This window comes from Cynocephalus volans, chromosome 13 (genome assembly GCF_027409185.1).
Source record: "Cynocephalus volans isolate mCynVol1 chromosome 13, mCynVol1.pri, whole genome shotgun sequence".
NCBI classification, from domain to species: Eukaryota; Metazoa; Chordata; class Mammalia; order Dermoptera; family Cynocephalidae; genus Cynocephalus; species Cynocephalus volans.
Window position 1 is genome coordinate 26,173,271 of NC_084472.1, and position 27,896 is coordinate 26,201,166.

Consider the following 27,896-nt stretch of genomic DNA (forward strand, 5'->3'; position numbering starts at 1 on the left):
CTTCTTTCAAAGAAACCCAAAAAATTGAAATTGTGAATTCTAACATTTGTAAATGAGTGTGTCATTAATTACATTTTTCTTAAATGGCAACAGTTATATGTTAAACCCAAGCATTTACTGAATTGAAAAAGAAAACTAAAATGCCACAATGTTAAAATTTTAGAAAATGGTTACAAGGATATTTAATAGCATTTTTTTTTTTTTTTTTTTTACTTTCCCTTTGTAGGAACTACTTCAGGGGAAATTTAAAAATCATAGTAATCTTGATATTAGAGCAATGAAGTCTTAGTCTTAAATCTTCAAATACATAACTCAAAAAAAATAGAAAGATTTTTTCTATCAATTACAACATTAAAAAATTAATGTATAACAATAATCTATTACAAAAAAAAAAAAAAAGCAGTTGACAATGATTCATTTTTCTCCCTGTGATTCAGTAGTTACTAAACCCAGCTGCACAATCCAATTAAGAAGGACCCTACAAAAATACTACTGCTTGGATCCTCCCACCAAACTAAGCCAGGCTATCAGACTATCTGGAGCTGAGACATGGAGGATAGTCATGTTTTAAAGCTGCCCATGTGACGTGAGTGTGCACAACTTTGCAAAAAAAAAAAAAAAAAAATTAGAGATGAAGATGGAAGAGGGGTGTTTTTTTTTTTTTACTGTAGTGGGTTCTTCTTAGAAATAGATTTTATAGCACATGATGCCATTTTTGTCTCGGCTCCAGCAAGAGTTCTCTTTCAAAACTGAGGTCACAATATCATGTCCCAATTTTTACCATATATACAAAATTTACATTAAACCCCACTACAAATAATTAAATGACTAGTTTTGTAAAGTATACAGATAAAAATATACATATATCATAAAAAGGTAGATTACCCTAAGAAATAAAAATAAAACTTTTCATTAACATATTACTGAAATATATAAAAGACAGCTATGACAGAATTTATATAGTAACCCATTTCCCCACCTGTAAATAGCTCTAATAAGCATCATTACATTGCAACTGTGACTTTTCAACTCACATTTCTTATGTTCCTTTTTGAAAAAAATAGAGATCCTGCTGATATGTGTTTCATTTTCATTTTTTATAGCACAATGATCCTGCGTTAACAGGAATATTTGTTTATAAATTAATTTTCAATCACTTAAAAGCTAAAAGAGAGCTATGAGTGTACTATTTTCCATTAATTGTAAAAACATGTTATTCATTTAAATTTCAGTGAGATAAGAAAGCCAAGTCCAAATTTAAAAAAAAAAAAAAAAAAAAAAAAAAACTTTAGAATCAGGCCAAGAACTGTCACTGAGTTTATACCTCGTACCTTATACACACACGTAAATTAGATATGTGTTAATATGTGAATAGCATATTAGGATTCTGTTTGAATTGACCAGATTTTCATTTGATTTCACACAAAATCTTCTTTGAAAATCTGTCCACTTGTATTCAATCATGTCTTACATAGACAACCTGTGGTCTAACGTTTCCTTTGACATTTAAGTGAACTAATGTATTAGTTAAGAAATTTGACCTGTCTAAATGTATTTACATAATAACACCTATAATTTGATCAATAGAAATAAAGTTATTAGAATTGGGGCAGGACCTATGGCTTAACAAAGGAACTTTAGAGGTGAATAATAATGCCGTTTTCTCGATCCTTATCAGCTTAATTATAGCTGAAACCCTCGCATCTTTTTCTGTCTAACTCAGAAACATAGACTCTTTCAATATTTATTTGAAGAAGTGGAATTAGAATAAATAAGGTTAATAGTTCATATTCATTGTATTTGTTACTGTGCCACAGAATACTTTACTGTAATTTTCCTAGAAATTGACATAAAACCATTTATTTGTGAAATGTAGAGTCATTTGGAGCTATAAATATTTTTATGCTTTCATGATGATGTTTTTTAACTTTAATAGAATTATTTTGTAATTTAAGTTTGCCTTAAATCCCTATCATGTCTTTTATAAATAAGTATATTATGATTTAAGTTCAAATGAATACCTTAGAATGAACCATTTTCATTTTTGCAAAGGTAACCAAACTAATATGTATCTCATGTCAACATCCAGGTATAACTACATTAGATGGCATCCAGATATAGTTAGATACCTGCATCTATAAGCAGAAATGTAACAGGTGTGTTGTACTGGTGATTCAAATATCTTGTTATTAGAGGAAACATTTTCCAAAATAGTCTACAGCTCTTGCCAAAACCCTCATCCAAATAATTTAAAATGCAAATATGAGTATTTAAATCATATGCCAATCACTAAAATAAAGAAATTTGTATTCAATAGTTTGTGCATGCATATGTATTTTGTTCTTACTAGTATTGTGGAAAATTTGTACAAAACTAAATTCAGTCTTTTAATTTTATTCTTTGATAATGCACACATACTACCAATGCTTTAGGCATGCTGATAAACACAGAAAGACTAAAAGAAAAAAAAATGGGCTTTCTTTCTCTTTTCTTCTATGTCAATATTTTGAGCATAAGTTGTTGGATTATACAGCAAAGTAACATGAGTGAGAAAGAATCTGATTGTGTTCCTTGGTCATTTGTATTTCTTAGAATGCCATTGCTTTCTTTCTGCATTCAAAGCAAGTTGTGCTTCTAATATAAAACATGGCCTGTTAGGTGTCTCAGGACAGTTAGTTCCTCTACTTAGTTGGGAAAAGTCCACATTTATCTGTACTCTCTTTGAGAATCACTGAACTCCCATATATCATGAGTCCATTGGTATTTTGTGTCAATTGGAATTATATAGCATCACAAAAGCTGTATAAATGGGGTGACAAGGAACAACCAGAAACACAAATATTGTGTATGTACATCCTCTGTCTACATGCATACTCCATTGTACCATCAGATTTTACACAAAACAGTGTAAGTTCAGAGATGAAATTATTAATGATGTCAAGACAGTGACAGTGTTACATTAAATCAAACATGGGGTTCTTCTGAGCATGGGGACCTCGGCAACTGTTTATGTCACATGCCATGAAGCTGGGCCTGGGTCAAGGTGACAAGGGGTTTTTATAGGAAAGCCCGGTTTCAGATGAAACAAAGCAAAGAATGTAAAATTCAAGGATAACTTTCCATATTCAGAGTCTAGAAGAGGTTTAGTTTTTGTAGAACATTTTCTAAGTACCCAAACATAATATTTAGGAGCAAGAGGAGCAGTTGGAAAGAAAAAAGTAAACATAAGGTTGTAAGAAACAGAATAAACAAAGGGGCAATATTTGAGAATTAACAAAGGATGGGGTCGACCCCGTGGCGCACTCGGGAGAGTGTGGCGCTGGGAGCGCAGTAGCGCTCCTGCTGCGGGTTCGGATCCTATATAGGTGTGGCTGGTGCGCTCACTGGCTGAGCGTGGTGCGGCCGGTCACAAAAAAGACAAAAACCAAAAAAAAAAACAAAAAAAAAAAAAACAAAGGATGAAGGAAGACATGGAGCTGGCCTAACGTTTCCAGGTAAAACACAGATACAAAGTTCATGAATACTCTCAAAGTAACAGCCTTTTGAGGGGAGTGTCTGGGAAGGCAGACTGGAGTCGCCACAGTTGGAGGAGATGCACCATCTGTGTGGAATTCTACAGTGGAGGATTCTGGGCTCATATCTCAGCATTCAGAGAATCATGCAATCCCTAGTTGAGACAGCTTACAAAGAAGGTAACTGGATCTGGATCTGGTGGGGTCAGGAGCAGATATCAATTTAAATCTCATGAGAAATTTCTTAAAAGAACACTTCAAAGATTAACTTGTCTCAGAAAAGATCTAAAATCATCAACTTTCTTTAAATGTTGGCATAATAGACTCTTGGTGTTTTACCCTTTGAAAGCATTATATTTAGTATAATGAGGCTTAAAAAAGGCTGAGAATGACTAAACTTTGTTCAACACTGAAGAAAAATCCTAACAGTTTTAGTATAGGAACGAATCTTAGCATTTTTGAAGTTATCAGCAGTGTCCATAACATTTTAGGTAAAAAGAGAAAACGTAAACATCTGGATTATTCATGATTTCTCTGAATAAAGAGGTATCAACTTTTATTCTTTAACACTTAGAACATCATCAATTATGTATAAGGTTTATAAGGAGAGTTAACTTTTTATTCACTGCTATTATGTTATTGGGTTAATTATTATAATTTTGTTTGAGATAACATTTTCTACCACTAGTTAAAACTTCTAAGTTCTTCAGAGCATGTAATGAAGTAAAGAGTTTTTAAAAAAATAATTATTTTTTCCTTTCTTTTCCAACCTAATAGATAAACCTAGATGTATGTCTCCTACAGAAAGGGATAATATCCATTTTATTTATATTTCATTTGGTTGTTTTGAGTTAAGTGTGTACATATCTGTATAGATTTATAATTCTACCACCATAATAAGATATTTAGTTAAGGTAAATTGTACATTAGTTCTGAACATTTTAATTAGTTTTTTTTTTATTATTATTTGTACCCAGTGTTATTTTAGAAAATAAGTGCTTTTTTGTGTATTTTATTTTGTTTGTCTTTTTAAAAGATCTATGCATTATGGCAGAGAAGACATTGGAAAACTGGATTCTGTGAGGATGAGTAGAGCTCTAAATAAATTGCTCAGAACACAGACTATATGACTTCCAGAGAGAAAGCAATGTAATGCTGGAAAAAAATTATAAACCAGCGACATAGTGAGATAAATATAAAGCAAAAAGTATAGAAATCATATGAGCCATAAAAATCAACTGTGTCACGCTATTAAAGGCGCTCTATGTATATCTAAGGCAAATTAAAGGAAACATTGAAAAGAAAGAGAGAAGACTGCAAAAGACCCAGGAATGGAGAATTCAAATTAAAAATGTGACACGATGTAAAAAGGAAAATGTAAAAGGAGAATTGTAGGAGTGAATCAAAAGTAAAAGACCAGGTAAATATATTGCAAACCTTTGAAGGTTTACTTAAAGAATTTAGTAAAATATGAGGAAGCTATTATTTATTATTTTTATCAGTTATAGAAAGGAAAATAAGAAAATAGACTAGAAAGAAGAAAAACTCCCTCATAAAATCTTGTTAAAGACAGTGCTAAGGATAATAACAATGAATAGATTAAGTACAGAATAAAAATCACCAACTTCCCTGAATGCTATAGACATGAACCCTTGATTCTGAAGATAGCATAGAATATTACTACTACTACCTGTGCCACTACTATTAGCATAAGTACTGCTCAGAGTGCTGAAAAAAGATGGTATTTATCTAAATATCATATAAGCAATAGGCCTTTATTTTTCTCTCCCAGAGCAGTTAAGGGGAGTTGCCCTGGTCTGGTTTCATATCAAATTACCCAGTTTCAGGTATACTGAAAATACTTGAAAAGGGTCTTCGAGGACCCAGGCCCTTTCTAGATTTAGACTCTGCCATAGTCTGTGTGTTCCAGTGGCTCCTTCAGTGTGACAAGAGGGCAGCAGCAGTGCTTGGCATCAAGTCCTCACACAGCTAGGTCCAAAAGCAGGAAGGATAGGGTAAATATTTTGTTGCTTATATTCTTCTTCCTCTTTTCGGTGAAAAGAACAATATTTTTTAGAACTCCAAGCAGAATTACTTTATATTGCAGTAGCCAAACTAGAACACATGCACAACCGTAAGTGAATCTATGGCAAAAATGGGACAGAACCTCACCAGTAGCCAAAACAAATTCTGATTCATTCCCCTAAGGCTTGATTAGCAAGGGGGAAAGGAGGAGTGAAGTGGAAATGGCTGCTGGGCAGGCAATCAACAGTTTCTATTCCAGTAGCAAGTATTGATTGAAAGTTTTCTATTTACCCAGCACACTGTACACATTTAATGTTCTTCTAACCTTGCCATGGAGCTCACACAGTTATTATCCTTGTTTCACATATGAGCAAATACAGCTGCAAGATCAATTAACTTACCTAAGATAATGTAGTTAACAAAATGCTGGATTTGTACACAATTATCTTTATAACTCGTCTACATATAGCACACAAAAGATCTGAAACATAACTACATATCCTAATGAAATATAAATTAATATTTTGGACAAAACATTAGTATTTAATAATTTAAGCTTTTGAAGCTTTATTGGAAGGGTATGAAGTTATGAACTAGGATATAAAATGAGAAGTTTAATTCATTCTATTGATATCTGCTAATACTTATTATATTCCCTCGAAGGATCTTCTGTGTACTGAGAAATTGGTATCAAGTTTCAAGGACCTTTAGCATGTGTATTTGTGTACATTTGTATATCTCTGCTTGTAAAGACAGAGCAAGCTTGATATTGCCTAAATAACGGGAAAAACAGAAAAATGTTACTATTAAAAAAAAATGTATGAATTGCATGAAGAGTTGAGACAGATGTCAAGGAGACGTAAGTTTATAGTCCACCCTTGGGAAAAATAAAAGATTTGAGGATTATTTTTGGTATAGAGCAGAGAATGCAAAGAAGCAATTAAGAATGTTCTTCTTAGTCTCCTCTATTACTTTAAGGTTAAAACTTTAGCAGACCTAAAGGCCTGTAATCATAAGCTTGTGCTTTAAGGAAAGAAGCAGGAGAAGGCTTCTAATATGAAGGGACTTCAAAAAGCTAATGAAAAAATGGAAATAAAAGATAATAAAAATCTTTTTATGAAGTTTTTGAAGTACTCTTGTATATTCGTTATTTTCTCTCTAATTTAATCTAAACTAGTCAACAGTAACTTAAGGCAAATATATAGTTATCCTATGGTCTTCATAGCAGAAGCATTAATTTCCCAACAGCAGAGTTCTTTTCTTTCTCAGACATTTCACACACCTATTCCAGGTAAGGGAAAGCATTAGTGATAAGTCTCGTTTCATGGGGAGTCAAGAAGGAACAGAATTAGAGCACAAGGGGAGATATCAGACTTGCAAAAGAAGAAAGCTCTCACCAATGAAACTTTGAAGAAAGAAGGTCTGTGGCAGGGGTGTGTAGATATTTTAAGTTAAGCAGGTGTTATAGAAATGACCTAACATGATATTTTATTCCGTTTCTATTACTTATAACAGAAAACCTGAAAGTGGGTAATTTATAAGGAAAAAAGGTTTGTTTCTTACAGTTTGGGAGGCCGGGATGTCTATGGTCCAGGGGACACATCTGGTGAGGGCTTTGTTCCTTATGAGAACTCTCTACAGGGTCCCGCAGTGGCCATTGTATCACATGGTGAGAAATGGCATGAGAACAAGATAGCTAACCTTCTTGCTTGTTCTTATTATAAAGCCATCAGAACCATACCCATGATGACTCATTAAACCATCAACCCATTACTCCATGAATGGATCAACCCATTCACCAGAGCACAGTCCTCACAGTACAATCACCTCCGAAAGATCCCATCTTTCAAATATGATAATTGGATTTCCCACCCTCTTCAAACTGTTAAAAGTGAGGACCAAGTTTTTAACACATGACCTTTTGGGGGAGATATTTGACCTATAGCAGATGCCCTCTGTATATGGGTTCCTAGGTTGTTTACTTTCCCACAGCAGGCTAAGATCTGTTAGCTCAAAGGCCTACTGGTGCCAAATGCAAATTTTTACATATCCGATTGTTTTAAACGTAGCCAAAATTAGCAGCTTTTTAGCCATCTAGAGCTCACCTACTTTGCATACTCTGCAAAACTGCCCAACACCTTTTAGCCATAGATAACAAAAAAAACCAGGGCTATGAAGACCCAAGCTCCTGCTACACTTCAGATCTCTCTGACCCAGCGACCTTCCACTGTGCTGCTGAGCAATATCATCTAGACACCAACCTTCCTCTCCAATCCCCATCTCCCCAAAGCGTTCCTTTGTTTCCTCCTCTGGATGGTGGCTCCCATTCTGTCATAGTCTCTTAGACAGTTTCATGCTATGAGGGACTTCCTCTGAATGCAGACTTGCCAAAAAGTCCCCCAGATCAAGCTACTGCAACCTCCTGGTCATATTTTCTTTTTCCCTGATCAGTCCCCAAATCCCTAGAAGACCCTACAGCAGGAAAACAATTGAGAGAGTATCCATTCTATCTGCACCTATCTTGCATATTTCACATAAGCAAGGACATGTGCAGAAAGGGAGAAATGAAAAAGTATGAGAAGAGGGAAATAAGATTTAGAATACCTTGACACAGCGGAAGTCAAGATGTTGAAAACATTGCTAAAAATCTGTAATGAACAGTGTAGAAGAGTTCCCCTTTCCCCACATCTTTGCCAATATTTGTTATTCTCTGTCTTTTTAATAATAGCCACTATAAACCCATAACTGGGATGAGATATTATCTCATTGTGGTTTTGATTTGTTTTTTCCCTGATGATCAGTGAAGTTGAGCATTTTTCATGTATTTGTTGGCCCTTTGTCTTCTTTTGAAAAATGTCTATACAGCACCTTTGACCAATTTTTAATTGGGTTACCTATTGTTTTTTGTTTTTTGTTTTTTTTACTGTGAAGTTGTTTGAGTTCCTTATATATTCTGGATATTAATCCTTTGTTAGATGTATAGCTTGCAAATATTTTCTTGCATTCCATGGTAGTCTTTTTACTTTGTTGAGTGTTTCCTTTGCTGTGCAGAAGTTTTTCAGTTTGATATAATCCAATTTGTTTATTTTTTATTTTGTTGCTCGTGCTTTTGGGGTCTTATTCATACAGTCTTTGCCCAGTCCTACTTCCTGAAGTGTTTTCCCTATGTACTCTCTTAGTAATTTTATGTTTTCAGGTATTGTATTTAAGTCGTCAGTCCATTTTGAATTGATTTTGTTATATGGTGAGAGGTACAGGTCCAGTTTCATTCTTCTGCATATGGATGTCCAACTTTCCCAGAACCATTTGTTGAAGAGGAATTCTTTTCCCCATTGTATGTTCTTGTTGGTGGGACTGTAAATTAGTACAGCCATTATGGAAAACAGTATGGAGGTTTCTGAAACAACTACAGATAGAATTACCATATGACCCAGCAACCCCATACTGGGTATATACCCAAAGGAATGGAAAACATCATGTCGAAGGGATACCTGCACTGCCATGTTCATCACAGCTCTATTTACAATAGCCAAAATAAGGAAACGACTTGAATGTCCATCGACAGATGACTGGATGAGGAAAATATGGCATATATACACAATAAAATACCACTCAGCCATAAAAAAAGAATGAAATCCTGACATTTGCAGCAATATGGATGAACCCGGAGAAAATTATATTAAGTGAAATAAGCCAGATACACAAAGAGAAATGCTGCATGTCCTTACTCATAACTGGGTTGTAAGAGAGAAAGAAAAATAGATGAAAAAAAGAAAGAAGGAAAGAAAGAAAAGAAAACAAACCAATAATACATTGACCTTTCAGAAGGAAGAACAAACCTGAAGATACTAGAGAAGGGGAGGTGGAGGGGGGTTGTAGAGGAATTGGTCATGCATAAGGAATAATTATAATTTGTAACAATGAATATGCTAATAAAAATTAAAATTAAATGTCTTCATTTGTTTAGAAAATCTATAATGAGGGTCTATGAGATCTTGGCTATAGAAAAAGCGAGTATATATAGAAAAATAGATCAACATAAATTTTAAGAAGATACTAGAGCAAGGCTGTCCAGAAGAACTTTCTGTAAAGATGGAAATGTTCTATAATATGAGTGTTCAAAATGGTACTTCCTAGCTACTTGAACACTTAAAATGAGGCTAGAGTATCAGAAGAGCTAAATTTAATTTATTTAGTTTTGATTAATTAAAATTTAAATTTAAATAACATCATGCAGCTAGTGGCTACCATATTGGACAGCACAGTTCTGATAGTGGAGGAATGAATAAACTAGCACTTGTGGACAGATGTGAGTTTACAGTTTTAAAAGCAAATCTCATTTATAGGGCATATTTTCAAAAGCAGGTAGTTTTAGAGTCTTAATAATGTGGGGGATATAGAAATCACTTGACAAAGCTGAATTGACTTTATTGAAATTGTTTTAATAGGCTTATAATGGTGTAACACAATAAAAGTATATTCACAATCATACCAGGAATGACTAAGCAAAGTTTTATCAATGACAGGCCACTCTGAAAAGAGTTTTCTCCTATGCACTGGAAGGCAGTAAGTCAATTCTGGCACACGTAAAAAGTGGAGATTAGTTACCACTGCTTCTTCTTTAACATGGAAGTCTATTTATAGGTTCCCTTAAACTACAAGGAAGCAGTGAGTTGTGGCAAGGAATTTACCCCAGTGTTTGATACAAAAACCAACCAACCAACTAATTCTGAGGGCAATGAGGACACAGGAAAAAAACAAAAACAAACAAACAAACAAAAAAAAAAACAAAGTGAGGAGTAAGACATGCAAAAATTGAGGCATGTGTATCTACCAGAAATAAGATGCTATAGAATTCAATAGTCTTGCTTACCATCTCTCATAAACTCTGCCTATTTCTTCCAAAGAATTTGTTTAGTAACTTTGGGATTTTTAAGCTGACACTTCTAATTTCTTCTAACAGATCCAGTCTTTTGGTCTGTTATCCATTGGATCTGAAAATAATTATACAAATTCCACTTAGTTGGCTCCTTCAACCTGTTCGGAGGTTATATTCACAATGAAGGCACAATGAGGAAAGATGACAACCAGGTTCTGAATGAATACTGAAGTTTTAATTTCTATAGTCTCCAGTAAGTATATTCACTACACTAAAATGAAACCTGGCAATCTCTCTGATTTGCTAATTCCAAGGTGGACTGTCTTACAATATAACGTAATCTTACACACTCATAAAACTAACCAATTTTCTTTTGTGCGTTTTAATGAATAGAGTAAGAAAGAAACACACGCAATCACATTTTGTTTTGCTTTCTTTTTTATACAGGCCACATAAATGTAATTTCTTTATTCCCACGTTGTCTCTATGGTGGATTAATAAAAGCTATTTTTGAAATCAGTTAGATAATTTCTTGTTTCAACATATGGTACTTAGTTGTTTCCCCTCTGAGGAAGAAGAAAAATTTATTTTATTCAGTCTAATCTTTGATATTACTTACAAATTTTCCAAAGTTGCTGACTACTGACATTATAGTTTTCTAAATTAACAATGTCACCCTATTTAGTAGTTTTGATTTTATATTATCTTTGGCGTTTCAATTGTTTTTATTTAGCCAACCTATCAGAATTGCATTGCAGACAGTACTGGTGTCCATTTTCATCTCTGTAAAGAAAAACAGGTCTATAGTTAGCAGCCCATTTAGTGGAATTAAGGACTAAATATGTTTCTATATTCATATCTTTATCTATTTATTTATCTGTCTGTTACTTTATTGAGGGTCAGCAAGAGTTTATATATGAAATTTAAGAGGTTATGTGCTGCTTATTTCTTAATGATTTCAGCATATCAGAGACACATTCTCCCTTATTGGTAATATTGTGCAAGAATCACAGGAAGGATTATATCCTATAAATACACCACAGGGTTTTTTAATTGTGAATGTTTCACATTCTAATGCATAGAAGAACATTTAGTTTAGTGCAGAATACTAATTATAACATTTCCATAGAGTATTAAAATACAGCAAAGTCAAAACTACTTGGAAGTACAACTTTTTAACAAAAACAGAAAGAAATATGACCAAGTCAAGCACTTTCTTACGCCCTAAATAAGACTGGTGATTATGAGTTCAAGGCACTAGTACTAGATTTTTTTTTTTTTTTTTTATGAAATGAAAAAGGGAGTTTTGTGTCATAGCCAGAGCTAGTACCTTAGACTCCTTATCACCAGGCTATTGAAACTGTTAACATGTATGTGTTTCCATCCCTAAATGAGGACATTCTATTCATAGTAGAGCCTTTGTCTCACTTCTTCTTTCCAAGTCAAAATATACAATAGATGGGCATTTGGAAAAAATGTATCAACTAGTTTAAAAACAGTTGAGAATCAAGACCAATCATTTATATTCCTTCAAAACTAAAAAAAAAAAAAAAAAAAAAAAAAAAAAAGGCCAGCACATAAGCAGAAGAAAAATTAAGATTAGATTAAAATACATATTTATAGAGGAAATCTCCAAACCCTGGTCAGAAAAATTTACTTCACTCTTCAATTTGCTGAAAATCACAGAATACAAATCTGTAATAATAAATGTCTCAGACTCTCATCTTCTGTAACTGCCTGTATTTCTTAGTCCTAGGACGTCTCATGGTTTTGTCTTCTCTCCTATCTGTGTTGTGATGAAGTCGGACATTCGCATCACCTGCAAATTTAATTTGTGTGCTTGTTTATAACATCTGCTAGAAAATTAATGAATATCTTTGAGAAGACAAAGTCTGAAATCATTCCATTTTTACAGCTTAATTCATTGCCATTTATTATACCCAATTTTCCGTCCTTTAGCCATTTTTTAAATGTTCATGACAATTACAGAATATAAGAAACTATTTTTTTAATAGAAGATTACAAGGGGATCTATTAATATAATCTACATAATTTATGGGCTATGATTTTTCTCATTAAAAAAAAAATTTTCCTGAGAACTAAGAGAATTTAAAGTATTGTGCTAACCTGAGAGGTCAGTGGCTTTTGAGAATTTGAAAGACAAATATAGTATCTAATAAAATCAAAGAGGAGTAAATTACTAATTGTGTAATCTCAAGCAAAATTACTTGTGCCTCAGTTTTTTCTTTTTCTGTTAAATGGGAGGGACATTGCTTGAGAATACCTCCTTAGAAACGTTCCTGACATGTTAAAAACACCCTTTTAAATGTTTATTATTGTTGTTGTTATTATTTGTTCTTATTGTTATTTTGACTTCTCTGATAGGGTGGCCTCTTTGAGCATACATGAATATTTCTTGGTCAAAACAACTCAGCCGGATTATCTGATCATCAGCAACTTACTGTCACAGACAAGTTACTTCTAATGATTTCACTGGTTGTCCACTAAATTCATAACACATCTTGTCAAGCAGTCAATAAAGGATCAGTAAAGGATGAGTGCATTTAGCCAAGAGGTTACAGGTCATTCTTCGATTTGATTATTATCCTTATGATCAATCAAATGGCTAAAGATTCCACATTGTTTAACAATTTTTTCAATTTTTTTTTCCTTTTCACAGACTAGTGACTACAATTTCTCTAAGAGCTACTTTTTCCTGGGTTTCCTTAATGAAGTCTTATTCAAATCCATGGGTAAACCATCCACTGAGATTTCCATTAACTTTTACAAAAAGTCTATAATATTAGAATGTCTAACATTAGGAATGTAAATCTTCCTATGATCAGTAATTGTTTTTATACCTTGCAAATACTATAGCTCTTGGTTCTAAGTATAGCGCTTTGCCTCCCATGAATTTGTCACCCCTTTTCCCCTAGGTGATGGAGCCACCAAAGATTACTCAAAGCCCATCTCTTCTGAGCACTGAGAAGCCCTGAAAAGGGGTTAAGCTCCAAGAACCCTCAAGAGAGAGGCATTTCTTCTATTTGGGAAATTAACCATGAGTTGTGGTTCTCTTCCCACATTTATTCTCCACACCAGGACGTTACAGGAAGAGAACATAGGTGGGGTTTTTACTAAGTACAGTTTAACAAGTTTAACAATAGAAGCTGGTAACATTCAGTAAAACAAGCAAGGTGACCTTCCATAATGCAATTTTCAAGAAGTTAAGTTGACCCACCAACAAAAGCTTGATCTTAACAAGCATTCTCTTCTTACAGCAATTTCCCAGTATCTTTACATTTCAATCAGTAACCTGTCTGTCCTTTGAGCCAGCAACCTTGCTGTGCTACAGTTCTTTATCTTACAACAAAGACTAGCCCAGCCCGGGGAAATTTTACTGTCCCCTGCAAGGTCAACATTTTATATGTACTTTTAAGAAGCTAGGCCAAACCAGAAACTGCAAGGCTTTGGAAAACCAGGCCCTGTGAAATACATTTGATTTATGTATACTTCACAGTAGAGATGTAATATCATAAGATGTTTTCACAAATACCACTTTCTAGATGAGAAACTCAAAGAGAGATAGTTATTCAAAGACAGATGGTTATTCAAAGAGAGAGGAGTATTCTAATATATATATATATAAGATATATATATTATATTATATATTTATATATTTAATTATATATCTTATATAATTATAGTCGTATATTGTTCCTGATACAATTCATTCTTCTTGACTATTGCTACATTTTTTAACAGTGATTTTAATTGTGGAACTGTATAGAAAATATTTTATGTTTCTGTATGGTTAGGGCTTTCTGAGCATCCTTAACCATACAGAAAAAAATAAAATATTTTTTTTGAGTCCTACGACTTGATCTATTCTTTATAAATGAGGTCTAGTCATAAAGGATAAATTATGGCAGTAGACAATATATGGCCAGAACCAATTCTAGGACATCCTGAGAATTTGCTGACTTGGAAAACAGTTTTTCACTCGAGTAGAACTGATTCATATGGAATTCCATGGGCATTTGAACAAGTACTTGATTTGAAGAGTGTAGAATGTCGTTTATAAATCTAAATTTTTAAATTTAAAAGGACATCCTACACTTTTCAAATCTCTTGAAATAAAGTTGTTGAAAAACCTGAAATGTATTCTTAAAGTATGATGAACTAAACAATGAAATCATTGACAAGTCATTTCTGCAGAGCATAAATCTTATGAACATAATCTGAGCTTAAATACTGATATAATTATTTTCCAGAGAGAGTTAGACAAGGGCTAAAATAAATAGCTTTTTTCTTGACTATTTTTCACATTACAGTATATATGATAAAATAAAACTACAGTTCATAAATGATTAAACTCTAAAATAAAATATAAAACAAAACTGCATTTAAGCCAATGGAAACAAAATTTCTTGCAATACATTTACAGAAACAGCAGTAAGCTACAAAATATTTATTTAGAGATGGACAGGAAAAAATGTCATAGATTTATGAATTTGAGAAATCATGTTTCTCTCCATGCCATGGTTTTTGTGAACAGATAAATGAGTTGTATTTTTGTTTGTGTTATCAGATGTATTCACAAAAATTGCTTCTATGGAGATCCTTAAATGTCATTCATAAGTGGAGCTCATGAGGGCAATATCAATTATACTTTAGGTGCATGACATTTCTATTCTCAAAATAATTCTGACTTATTCTTTTTGTAGCATTAGATTCCTCTATCTGATCAAGTACAGAAGCACTTATGGAAGAAAAATAAATAAATAAAGATTTACTAATAGCTGAGGTAAAGCCATATTATTTCAATAATTTTCTCTAAAACTGTGATGGGCGAAGAAATTGGAAACATGTTAAATTTTAGTATTAAAATATTAAACTTTGTGTAAAGCATTGCTATTTTTATTGCTTTTTCCAGTACAGTTGTAAGGAAAAATCATATTGATTCTTCTTTTATTTGCTTGTTTTATATTTATACCTTGATGCTTATAGTTTAAGCATTTTGAACCTCTTAAAGAAATAGTTGCAATCTAGATATTGCCTTTATTAGCATTACTATTCAGTGAAAACGTCTATACAGGCACTACATAAAAAGTTATATTTTTAATTTCCTCTATTACTGGCCTCAAAAAATGGTTTACACATTCCACAGCAAATTTTAAAAAGCTGTAGCATTGAGATAATAGTTTTTTTTTTTTTTTCTTATTTATCCAGGTGAATGATTATTGACTTTCAGGCAATTTTATCGTAGCTTTAGAGGGATTTTTGACCTGAAATTCAATTGAATCATCATCACTTTTCCTCTGATGTGCACATTACTAATTCTATTAACTTTAAAAGAAAAGAAAAGTTTCACTTTGGTACCTGGAGACTTAATTCCAGTATTTGATTGAACTCTCCATGTGGAAAAAGTGAACCTGAGTGTGCTACTTAAGTTTTGTGGAATTCCAGTAAATGAAAAAGCCCTAGGCCTGACACTAATCTTCTGAATTTACAGATTTATTTGGCAGAATAAATGACTTGACTTACTTCGCACTGGTTGTAAAATGAGCTGCTGCCTAAGTCTGAAAGGAGACTCCGACCCATGAAAATACTTTACTGCAGAAACAAAAGTGATTACCTAACTCTAAATTTCATATTAAAATTAGGATTAGCAAAAATAAATTACTCGGTGACTACTCGTATTATACCATCATGCTTCTCCTTAGTTCTATCATGGCATTTTTAATAATTTCTTCAGTTGCTTATATCTTTGAGGAATGGATAGATCTGATTTACTAGCATGTCTTCAGTACCTTGGACAGTGCTTGTGCATAGAAACAGAGTCATTCTTGTTGAATCAATGAATTTAACTTAGCCGCTTAGGTACTGGCAGCAATCAATAAAACACTAATAGGGAGAATAACCAGAGTTGGTTATATGTCAAGTATTCATATTTTTATATATCGTACTAGTTTTTATCATGTTTCTTTTTCTGTTGCTGTTAAATGGGGCTGTAGAAATGATCTTAGTGATTCAGTCAGGTCAAGTTATAAATCAAGAAACAGAGATTTTGCCATATTTTTTGAATAATATGCTGTGATGTAAACCAAGAAACATCTAAAAAACAAACATTTCTGGAATCCACATTCAAAATCCAGAAAAAAGGATTGATAAACTCATAATGTGGCAAGCTGATTCCAGGCAGACTCAGATTTTTGGCTGAATTGTTTTATTTTGGTTCACTACTAAACTAGTAAACACGTAATGCAAGCATTATAATATGTGATATCTATATAGATACTTGAATCATCCCTCTTTTTTTCACAGGGGAAAGAAGCAATCCAGGTCAAAAGAGCCAAGAATCTGAGGTTTTAGACCTTTGTACAATTGGGATGTGAAAGGAATATGTCAGCATTCAGGGTCTTCTACTGTTGAAATTACATTCAGACTCTTACTTTTTTTTATTTTTTATGATATGAATAGGCCAAAAATAGCCAATTTTTATCTGAAGACACCAATTCAACTGGACATTTATTAAGATATCTACCTCCTGTACTAAAGCAAACCAACTGCTGTTCCCTTCTTTTTGTTCTGTGCTCTGTGTACCCACCCTACAACTAATCTGTAGATTATGAGTGAGTTTCATCTGAAATGTTGATTTTTATCTTAAGTTACTTCCATGGCATGATTTGATTCCAGGGCTCAGCAGTCCTTTATGATTCCCAAGAAATTCATGGTAGTGCTACTTTGTCATTAGATGAGAGATTATCCTTGACTATTGGAAAGTTTGAATTATTCTCCATTCCTGTTGTCTTGAAACCATTAAGATAGTCAATATTTTAAGGTGGAGAAGCAGTTAAGAGCTATAATGCATATCTGTTTTATTTTCTAGCTTTTATTAACCCTTAAGAAAAATTGGTATATTCCAATTTATTCATTAAACAAACCCTACAAAAATATATTCTTTTAAACTAAATCAAATTAAGCCTTGCTTGAAGCAACTGTGGATTGATATCCTGTATTCTCTTCCTCTTCAAAACATCTCTCTTCACCTCCAACACCTCCCCCACTGAAGGATACAAATGAGTTACATTATCACTTAGGGTCACACTTCTCCAATCAAAAAACATTGCTCTTTCTATAATATTCTTACTGCTCTAACCTCTGATTTCATATGTTGCCCAAGGCCACGTGTTAAGGAAGATTCCTTTAATTTCCCTAATTTCCTATCAGCCAATTTCACCTACCAAAGAACTTTCCAATTTTGTATTTTATCCTTTTCAGCCAGGGTTATTGTTCCTTTCTATAATAAGAAAGACAAAAAAGAAAGTTATGTGTTCTCTATGGAGGGTTATATGTTCATTTTTGTGCTTGCTAGAAAAATAGTAACGGTAAAGTACCTAAATAGGCATGCTCAGTAAGCATTTATAGATATAGATAGGAAACTAGAAATAAGGAAATGGTCAATTAGAGATATAGATTTGAAAGTCATTTGCAATGAGATTGAAACCATGATAATTATCAAAAAATCAACATTTTGTAATCGCTACGGGCTAAATTTACACATATCCAATTCTGAGGAAGGGCAAATTCTATTAGATAGAAAAATTGGTACATAAAAATTGAGCCAGCATCCAAAGAACAAAATAAAATATGGTCAAATAGCTTATATTTCATGAAATATAAAATAAATATATTATAATTGCACAAATATAAAGTTTCTTTAAATTATAAATTATTTTCTTCTAATTCTACAATGAGATTAATGGTCACTTGGAAAGATTTTGAATTCATATATTTAAGTAGGTTCTCTTCCTAATTTTGCCACTCAAAACATATTTTTATTTGTTTATTCACATAATAATTTAGATGATTATCCAATATACATCTCCCCACAAATTACTTACACATCAAGGTTTATTTTCTCATCTATAAAAAGTAAAAGTTTTCATATAGCAATTATGACAATTACATGACATGCCTTGTGACAGTGACTATCATATTACCTGCCAAATAATAATTTATTTATTCTCTTTATTTAATTTTGACATAATTTATAGTCATTATTTAACTTATTTTTTTTTTCTATCCTTGAGCCAAATAACATTTGTTCTTGTTCTTCCACCTTCTATTTGTTAATCAACCAAATACAAAATTCTCAGGTGGCGCTGAATCATGCAGCCTTTGCCAAAGTTTGAGGCTATTGATTTGATAGTTGTTGTTTTTGGATCAGTGTGAGTCTGGCACTTCTAAGGACCTTTTGCAGCCAACCCATCTTGGCTCACCGGGCAAAGTAAACTCCCAGGCCAATAAGAGAGACCTGCTGAGTCAAATAAATCACTTGAAGTGGCAAAAAAGCAAGATTTCCTTTTCATTTTTTTAGTCCCAAAATGTGTTGATCTTCTTCCATGGAACACATACTCTATCCTGGGACTGCAGGTGACAGAAGGATCTTTAAAGGCTACAGTGGGAGAATAAACAACCACTTACTTCTTTAGGTGAAAATATAATATCACATAAGGAGGATAAAAAATGATAAGTTTCAAAAAGTGACATCATATTGACATTCTTTCTAATTTAATTTAGATTCTATCTCTATGAGTTTAGATAGGAATATTCATAAATTCCCCCTTACATTTTCCTTAGAAGTAAGCTCAGTAATAGACTTTAGAATGATAGATACTTAAGGCCATATTTTTTCTCATTGCTAAGTGGTGTATTCCCATTGTGTTAGCTTAATTATTTTGTTTTCCCTGTTTTGAATGTGACTGGAGAATAAATAAAGAAATGTGTTTCTTTAAAAGTTTGCTTGGTTTTAACATGCTTGTTGATTCCTTTTCTGAAATTTCATCGGAATGAAAAAAGTCCATACTCAAGAGTAGCAAATGCTTATTAGAATAGTTAAACGTGATTTACTAAATATGGTGTATGTTTGCCCCGGTTGTAAGAACCCAAATGCCCCAAGGGATCACACCCTGATCCTTCTCAGCCACACCCATCCCAAGCCCCATGCGGTATGCTAAGTAGGGATTGTATTTTAAGCCAATCAGCTTTCCCTTAAAGCCCTATATATATGTGTGTGTGTGCTGCCTAATAAACGAGCTCTCTCTGGTGGATCGTCAACTGGTGTCCACTCGTCCTTTCATTTGGTGCCGAAACCCGGGACGGAGCTTCTCTCAAGCAACGACACTTTTCGGATCGCAGAGGCAACACCTTTCAGGTCGCCCCTCGGGAACTCCGTCCCGCCAGGACCAGCCTCCCTTCCACCACTCACCATTGAAGGTCCACCCTCGTCCATTGTTTTCGGCGCTGGCTCCTTCCACTCACCACTGGCTCATCATTAGGTAAGCCCCCTTTCCTAAAGGGCACCAGCCCTTTTCAGGCTACCACAGGGAGTCTAGATCGTCTGGTAGCCCCTAACACCCATACCCCACCCCACCACGGTCTTCACGACCACCATAAATTCCCAAACTATAACAGGTTCCAAAGCCCCGGTAAACTTTTACCTTCATTTTTGGAGGTTAAAAGCCCCATTCTGTTCTCTCCTTCCCTCTTTGACCCTCTTGTCCACCACGCTCTTCTAATCTCTGTCCGATTTCCGTCTCTCTCCACTTCCTGGGTCCGGGACCCGACCAGAAATTCCTAGCGCTAGGTTTCCTTCAGGCACCGGGCTTTTGCCCTAGAGAAGTGGAGGTCTGGGTGACGACCCACACCTCTCTTCTCTCCTTCTGGTTCGTACCTGAACCTGCCGGGACTGACGTGACCTACTGGGGATGCACTCTAGGATCCCGCCTTTCCCAACCAGCCGAAGGATCTGTCCTATCACTGTCTAAATTCCCATTAAGAGACCAGAATAGGCACTTCCTCCTCCTCCCTAGGGGACTCTCCACTTCAATGCCTTCTGAAAAACCTCACCAACCTTTCCCTCAGGCCGGATATTAAGCCCAAACTCCTCACCAAATTCTGCACACAAGATTGGCCTTATTATCCTTTAGATAATCAAAACACGTGGCTCCCTGAGGGCACACTAGATCCTAACATTTTACGAGACCTCTGTAACTATTGCCAGCGCCTAAAAATATGGAAGGAGATCCCCTACATCGAGGCTTTTCACCTCTTGGCTCAGAACCCCGCCCTCTGCTCCTCCTGTGCTCCCTCTCAAGTCCTTTTAGCCTGTAAACCATCTTCACAGTCACCCCTCGATTCTTCCACCTTCAACCCTGCTGATGAACCCCCACCCTACTGACCTCCTCCTCCCCCAGTGCCTCCGGCATCCGCTCCTCCTCCCCCGTCATCCGCGTCACCTTCTGCACCTCCTGCGCCATCCACTCCCCCGTCTTTACCCTCACCTACTCCTGACCCACTAAGCCCCCCTTTCACCTGTTCCCAAGGACCTCCCCCTGCCCCTTTAACAATTGCCCCACTACGTGAGGTAGCTGGGGATGAAGGAGTAGTTAGGGTCCATGTTCCCTTTTCCCTACCTGACCTTACAGAATTAGAAAAAAGACTAGGCTCTTTCTCTACCGACCCTACCACCTACATTAAAGAATTCCAATGGATCCTGCAGGCCTCTGAGTTCCTCAATAGATTAACTCAGGCCTTTCAACAATACACCAACTTAGATCCCAACTCAGAAGATGGCCGGCATGTCCTTATGACCTATTTCCTGGCCCAATCCTACCCCGACATTAAAACTAAACTTAAAAAATTAGAGCAGGGTCCTGCAACCCCTCAGACTGAAATCCTGTCAGTGGCCTTCAAGGTTTTTCATAATCGGGAGGAGGAAAAGGAATGTCGAAAACAAAAGGCCGACCACGCCAACTTCCAGATGTTGGCCTGGCTTATCAAACCCCCTGGGCGCCCTCCCACAGCCTCCACCTCTAAGCCTCCACCTGGAGCCTGCTTTAAATGTGAAAAAGAAGGGCATTGGGCAAAGGCTTGCCACACCCCCAGGCCACCCACCACTCCTTGTCCAAAATGCAAAAAGAAGGGACATTTGGGGATCTGATTGCCTCCTCGCCCGAAGGGGTGAGGGACCAACTGCCCCACAGTTCCCCGAACCGTGGACACCACCTATGGTGGGCCTCGCTGAGGAGGACCGACAGAGCCTTGGGCCCTTCCCGACCATCTCTATAACAAAGCAGGAGCCCAGGGTATCCATGGTTGTGGACGGCCACCCAATATCTTTCCTCCTGGACACTGGAGCCACCTTTTCGGTTTTAAGGGAATATAAAGGCCCCACCACCTCCAGCAGCTCTCCTATAGTCGGGGTAGGAGGTAAACAAATCTTTCCCCAAAAAAACCCTCTTTTAACCTGCTGCCTTCAAGGCACTCAATCCGTTTTCTCCCATTCCTTTCTAGTCATGCCACAATGCCCCGTCCCCTTGTTGGGTCGGGACATTCTATCACGGCTTCAAGTCTCCATTACTTTGCCCCTGTCCTCTTCCTCTTCCCCCGTTTCCTTCCTCCTAGGACTAGTTCAAGCCCAGGATCCTACTAATTCCACCCCTCCAAAGAAGTCCTTACCCATGCTAATGCACCCTGTTAACCCCACAGTTTGGGACACTGCCAGCCACGCTCTGGCCCAGTGTTCCTCTGTACACATAAAACTAAAAGACCCCTCCAAATATATTTGTCAGGCTCAGTATTCATTAACCACAATAGCCCTCCTCGGGTTAAACCCTTTTCTCAAGCTTCGGCAGGCCCTTTTAACAGCCCCTGCACTTCATCTCCCTGATCTAACTAAACCCTTTTTCCTCTATGTTCATGAAAATATGGGACAAGCTCTGGGCATTCTAGGACAGAATTATGGCCCCTCCTTTGCTCCCGTAGCATACCTATCAAAACAATTGGACCCCACTGTACAAGGCTGGGCACCCTGTTTAAGAGCCCTGGCAGCGGGGCAGTTACTGCATAAGGAGGCATCCAAATTAACATTTGGGGCACCTCTCACCATTCTCTCACCACATTACCTATAAGGCTCTCCAATCCCTCCCACCTTCCAGAATCCTAACCCTTCTATCCTCGTTTCTGGAAAATCCTGCCCTATCCTTCAATACCTGCCCACCCCTAAACCCGGCTACCCTACTGCCTATACCAGATTCCCCCAATACCCCTTTGCACAGCTGTGTAGAAAGCCTTCAGAATTTCATACCTTACCGCTCTTCCATCACTGAGGGGCCCCTGTCTCACGCTGATCTCTCACGGTTCACGGATGGGTCCTCATTCAAGGAAGGAAACACTCATTACACAGGTTATGCCATAGTCTCCCTTGATTCGGTTATAGAAGCCCAACCTTTACCCAAGGGTACTACCAACCAGCAGGCTGAACTTATCACCACCACGCAAGCCTGCGTTCTAGCTGAAGGAAGAACTCTTAACTTATACACTGACTCCAAATATGTCTTTCATATACTTCTCTCTCATGCCGCCATATGGAAAGAATGCAGTCTGCTTAACACCAAGGGTAACACAATCACCAACTCAGCTTTAATCTCCACATTAATCGAGGCATCCCATTTACCTTGTGAATTAGGAGTCATTCATTGCAGATCCCACCAGAGGGACGATTCCCCAATCACTCGCGGGAATTGTAAGGCTGACCTCGCCACACGCACTGCGGCACGGCACCCACAGACACAAAACCAACTTCCCATTCTTCCATATGGCTCCCAAGGTCCACAGACACCCTCTCAGCCTCAACCACCTAATGATGATAAGTCTTCTCTCTTTTGCTTGCTCCATGACCTGTTTCACTCTAGCCCCCAAGCTTTATCCCAGTTTTTACAAGCCTTCTTCTCAGTCACCCCATCTGACAAAGCCCTCTTACAAAAAATTTCCTCCTCATGCGCAATCTGCCAGCGTACCAATCCTAACACCCCTCTCAAACCTGGGCCATACCCCTCCCACCAGGCCAGAGGTCTCACACCCGTGGCCGACTGGCAAGTCGATTTTACGCACTTGCCTTCTGTCCGGAGCCTCAAATACCTCTTGGTGTTTGTTGATACCTTTCAGGATGGGTAGAGGCATTCCCATCATCCAAAAAAAGGCCTCCACCGTAGCCCAGACTCTCCTTTCCCAAATCATCCCACGATTTGGGATGCCCACTTCCATTCAACCTGACAATGGACCTGAATTTACCACCCAGGTAATACAGAAACTCTCCCAGTCACTCTCTCTCCCCTGGCACTTACATTGCCCTTATCGACCTCAGGCATCTGGAAAGGTAGAGAGAACCAACAGAACCTGAAAGGACATACTAACTTAATTGTCTCTGGATTTACACCTTGATTGGGTCCATCTTCTACCTCTCGCTCTACTCAAGACCAGGGCTCTCCCAAAAAGGCCCTCCAATCTTTCCCCTTTTGAAGTCATGTATGGTAGGCCCCTCCTACCCCCAGGGATCACAGCAACTGAAGGACCCACCATGGCCTTACCCTTGCTCTCCCACCTTTGCACCGAATTATGGAAGTACCAGGACTGGCTACTTCCAGATCCATCACTTTCCAAAAATAACCTTTCACTCAGCCCAGGCCAATTAGTATTCTACACTTCCCTGGAACCTAAAACCCCCCTAACCCCTAAGTGGGAAGGCCCATGTCCTGTCCTTTAAGTGTATCCCTCATCCTACCAACCCTTTCAAACTCTGCCTATCCCGGACCTCAGCCCTACCCCCAATTCTGGAGACATGAACATTCTCCTTGCCCTTCTCCTGTTCTTTTCATTTCACCCAGGGAGCTTTCAGGGCCCTCTGCTAGCTCCTCAGGGTCACCCATTTACACCTGGCAACAGATCATTTCTGAAACACTCATCTTTCTCTTTCTCTCCCGGAAATTGTTTTCTCTCATGCGACCGCTCCTGGCGGCCGTCCCCTTAAACGCTTCCCTTCCTCAACCATTTATAACTTCCTCTCTACAGAGACAAATTACCTCTTTAGCTCAGGTCACCCTCCAAAACCGTAGAGCACTAGACCTCCTCACCGCAGAAAAAGGAGGTACTTGCATCTTACTTGGGGAAGAATGCTGTTATTATATCAATGAATCCGATCTAGTAGAAACAAACATCATCAAACTCACCGACTTAGCTTCCAGCCTACGAACCACATCCAGTTCTAACCCCTTTTCTTCTTTTATCTTAAACCCTATCCTATCTTGGATTTGGCCCATTTTGGGACCTCTAATAATTATCCTCATAACCTGCCTTTTCTTGCCCTGCATCATTAGGTTTCTTCAAACCCAAGTGGGAAAAATCTCTAATCAGGCCTTTAACCAGCTTTTGCTTAGAAACTACCAGCTTCTAGGTACTGATGAACCCCCCGCCTCATCTCGTGAGTGCCTCAGCCAATGCTGAAGAGACACCACCTTACAGAGGGAACGCATTCCTACATGCCCTTGCCACCGACGCCTGGCTGCTCCCTCCAGTCTCCAACTACGAACAATGGAACCGGTGCATATTCGACTTGTGGCTTCAAGGAACGTTTATGGACTTTTCCCCTTTTGAAATTACTTGTTTCTCCACCCTCCTTTGGGGTTTCATAATGGGTATTTATGTACCTTCCTCCCTTCCCCCCCCCACAACGCACCAGTTCAGCAGGAAGTAGCTCGATTACTTCAACATCCCCTTTCCTAAAACAAGAAAAAGGGAGGAATGTAAGAACCCAAATGCCCCAAGGGATCACACCCTGATCCTTCTCGGCCACACCCACCCCAAGCCTCATGTGGTATGCTAAGTAGGGATTGTATTTTAAGCCAATCAGCCTTCCCTTAAAGCCCTATATATATGTGTGTGTGCTGCCTAATAAACGAGCTCTCTCTGGTGGATCGTCAACTGGTGTCGACTCGTCCTTTCACCCGTCCTAAAAGGTCAAGAGTTATACGTCAAAAACATTTAATTATGCACAACTTAATTCCTGAAACAGATTTATGTTTAGCACACAGGCCCATCGAAACTCTGTTGAACTGAAATCATTTATTATTTTTAAATTAGTAAATTTCCTTTGAACTATGTCAGTTTTACTAACAATATGAAAAAGATTTGCCAGCCTTCCATGCTGACCAAATGGATATATCACCTGTCTATGTGATTGCTTTTAGAGTAAAAAAACCCCAACATTTAGAAGAAGAAAATCCTCCTCCTTGATAGCTATGTGATTTTGTGGCAGCCAACTGCCCTGAACTTCAATTTCTTTTATCTCAGTAGTGGCAATAATGATATAAGCTCCATCTCTCATCACGATTGTTATGGTTATCCTGAACAGGATCTTGAGCCATTGGAATAAATATTGACACAAGGATGATGTAATTCTATTTGAAAACAGTTGTAAAGTCCCCTTTATACTTCTCTAGAAGTTCATTTTTCAGCACTGTTTATTTTTATTTCTATTCTTTTTCTTTTTTTACCCATTTATTCATTGTTAAGAGCCTTTTTGGGAACCTCTCCAGACATCTATGTCTCTTAAATGCTTTGGTAGAAAGTGAACATAATACTATCCTGAAATAGCTGAAAAGGCTAGACTCTTCTATATAAGAAAAAGACTATCTCAGAACGGCATTCTTAACATTACCTGCAATGCATTCTAATATCATAATATTATAACAAAAAAACCCCATACTTTGTAACAATACTGTGTTAAAGTTTGAATACATTTATTCTTTTGGTATAGTGATAGTCATACACTTATTTTAATTATGGGGACAACACCGAAATGCTAATATTTCAAGAAGAATAAGTTTGTGACTGCACAATTTTGGGGAGACACGTACATTTTTTTATGAAGAAGTTTGTACAATAAATCACATACTTTTGGATTAGAATTAAAAGCATCAGTGGAAGTCATTATTGTGATAGCCAGCTTTCAGAATCACAAATAAGCTTAATTACAAGAATAGCCCATGTGCCATGCAGTGATTCAAAGAGATGGATTGTGGGGCCATTCCAGTAACTAGAACTTGAAGAGGACCACTTCTGGTCCGAAGAACATGAGTTCAAACTCAGATATATTGATGATGAGGTATATTTTTGGCATCAGATAGTGTTAATTAGACTGAAAAGAGCTGAAAGCCTGGAGCTCAAAGTTCTGACCTTGACATTAGTGTCCTCTGCAGCTGGGGAGGGGAGGACAGTTGTCTCCAGGTTTGTGAATGAAGTGTCCCAGAGAAAGATATCAAGAGAAAAAAAGAAGAGGACTGGAGATCAAGCTTTTAGAAAACTCTAACATGTAACAGACAGACTGAGAGAATGGACCAGCTAAGGAGGTAGACAGAAATAACAAGACTAGTTAGGCAAAAATGAAGAGTGTACTCTGTTATAGTGGTTTATAAAAAAAAAAAAAAGAAAATGATGCAGGAAGGAGCGTGATCAGCAAGGAGGAACACATTTTCACATTAAATATAAATGGACAGATGCCTTGTTAAGAATACAAACATGGACATTTAGTTGAGACAGTAGAATAATTCCTGTCTCCAAAGCACTGTGCTAAAGATTTGATAGATGCAAGATACTTTTTAATGGAGTGAGCAGGGAGAATTTCTGGAATGGAAGAGTGAGGTGCTTGGTAAATCTTCTCCCCAAAAAGCAATAATATGAACAAAATTGTTAAAAGTAATTACTTTAGAATTCTGGAAATTGCCCAAAGGCATACAACACATTGAGAAGTGTTTATTCAAGAAGTGCTGAACAGTGGGAGTCTGTGGTGTTCTACCCTGGCATGGTGATCATCTTCCCCAATGCATCTCCACAGCATGGAGGGAAGGACAGGCCACAAGGACCTGCATCTTTGCTGCCAAAGGAGCCTGATTTGATTTGATATGGGAACTTAGAAAAATCCATTCCAGGGGACCTGTTGAAAACAATAAGAAAGCAATTCCAGAAAAATAGCAAACAATGTCAGAGGGCCAAGATCACACTTAGTCTTGGCCGTGATACCATCTGTGGCAAGCAACAGACCAGCAGACCAGCGAGAAATTTAATAGAAAGTTCTGGGGAACCATAGAGACATAAACAGCCTTGATAAGCTTTCACATAACCCCGGTAGTCTGGAATGCTGTGCATTTGGCAAGGCTCTGTGAACACTCAGGAAAGACTAGAGAAGACCTTACTTGTTTGTTTGTCCCTGGTTGACTATTAGGCCTTGAGCATACAGAAATTAAAGGTTAGGACAGAATTGCAAAAGCATTGAACTTTAAATGTGTCCCCAACCATAGGCAGATCTAACAGGAAAGAGTAAAAGACTACTGTCTCAACATTTAAATACATCTGCTCACCAATAATTGGTTCACCAAACAAAGTTATGGCCTAGACATTAGTGTCATATGCCATTAGTACTAATCCATGTGAATGCTAGAGAAATCCTTAGGAAACCAGGCTTAAAACTTTTAAAACATATAATAAAAAATTTAAAAACTGAACAGAGACTTCAATGTCCATTCATATGGGAGCAAACATAACGTATTGGATTAACTCAAACAAACAAGCAAGACAAACAA